The following is a 1,912-nucleotide window of genomic DNA, read 5'->3' as shown; positions in this document are numbered from 1 at the left end:
GCCAGATGGCATGGAGAGGACACAAGCCTTTCTTTTCATAATGTTGTAATCTTCTTAAAGAGGTTCCTCCCAAATGGCAGAAGCCTCAGGATTCACAAAACTCGAATCCACTCCTTCCTGGAATGGGGTGGCAGCTACTGTGGACATAACTGGATGTCTTTGTCTCTCTCAAAGTCTCCAGCTGAGTGACCAGCACAGAGCTGGTGTTCAGGAATTACATGATGAATGAAGGAATGATGGATATCTAGAGCCTCAAATAGCAAGGGGCCTTAAAATGCCAACTGCCGGCAGGGCGCAGTGGCTCATGCCTGTAATCCTAGCACTTTGGGAGGCCGAGGCAGGTGGATCACCTGAGGTCAGGAGTTCAAGACCAGCCTGGCAAACATAGTGAAACCCTGTCTCTACTAAAAATACAAAAATCAGCTGGGCTTGGTGGTGGGCACCTATAATCCCAGCTACTCAGGAGGCTGAGGCAGGAGAATCGCTTGAACCTGGGAGGCGGAGGTTGCAGTGAGCCAAGATCACACCATTGCACTCCAGCCTGGGCAACAAGAGCAAAACTCCATCTCAAAAAAAAAAAAAAAAAAAAAAAAAAAAAAATGCCAGCTGCCTTTCTTCCCTCTCCCACCCCCCAAAATTGTTGGAGGACTATAAGGACAACCGAGATATTTCTAGAAAAAGAGCAGAATGAGCAGTCGCCATAAAAGCGAATTCACCATCCTCTTGGGGGTGCAGAGGTTGCGGGTCACCATCTGAGGATCTCTCCAGCATGCTCAGGAGTGGGGGCAGGTGCCAGGGTAGCCCCACTGCTGCCCTAAGACCTGGAGGAGAGGGCTTTGTGGAGCAGGACCACACGCTTCCAATGGGATTCCCATCTCCAAAGCCTCGTACTTGGGCCTCAGGACACTCTGGGACCTTCCTGGGTCATCATCAAGAGCCAGCCCCAGGGTCAGACCATTCTTATAATGAAGCTGAAAAGCTCTTGAAATCTCTACCAGCATGGGAATGAGCTGTTCTCTCCTGCAAGGGTTGAAAACAGCTCATGACCATCTTCCAAAGGAAAACCCTCCCTACTTGAAAGCAGTTATAAAGTCATGCCTCAGCCTTTTGTTTCCCAGCCAAATGATGCCAATTACTAATACCAAAGGGAGAGAACGTGACTCACTAACGTTCCCAGTCCTGACTGCCACCAATTCCCTTGTCCCTAGAGTTCGCTCCACTGTCTCTTTTCTGACCGTTCTCCACAGTCGTCACCAGAAAGTCACCCTCTCTTCTTGCTTTTTTCCAGGAGAGTTCCAGGACTTCCCAAGGCCCGTAGGTCCATTGGCCAGGTCACACCACGTTCCTTTGCCCACATTCCGATTGGACTCAGAGCAGGACTTGATGGGAACGTCCTCGCGTGTGTTTGTGTGTGCACAGGCACGTTTCCTCCTATCATCCATTAAACAGAGAACCTTCATCTGCCCTTGTCTGTCCCCAGTCTCTTGCCTTCCCCAGGTTGTATTTCCCGGTCATATACTCGGCGGGTTTCCCTGCTCTTTCCTCATCATTCAGAGGACACAACAGCGAGAGGCAGCCCAGCATGGCCTGTCTTACTAAAGAACGTTCTACTCAGAAAGAACTGGCCCCGAGCCCTTGGTTCCCAGAAGACCGAGGCCTCAGCCTTCATTCTGCCTTCCTGCCCACCCCCCAAAATGAGAACAAGGCCAGGCGCAGTGGTTCAAGCCTGTAATCCCAGCACTCTGCCTGCCAAGGCAGGCAGATCACTTGAGGTCAGGAGTTCGAGACCAGCCTGGCAAACATGGTGAAACCTCATCTCTACTAAAAATACAAAAGTTAGTCAGGTGTGGTGGCGCACACCTGTAATCCCAGCTACTCAGGAGGCTGAGGCACGAGAATTGCTTGGACCTGG

This window comes from Hylobates moloch, unplaced genomic scaffold, assembly GCF_009828535.3.
Source record: "Hylobates moloch isolate HMO894 unplaced genomic scaffold, HMol_V3 SCAFFOLD_11, whole genome shotgun sequence".
NCBI lineage: Eukaryota > Metazoa > Chordata > Mammalia > Primates > Hylobatidae > Hylobates > Hylobates moloch.
This window is presented reverse-complemented; position numbering follows the sequence as displayed.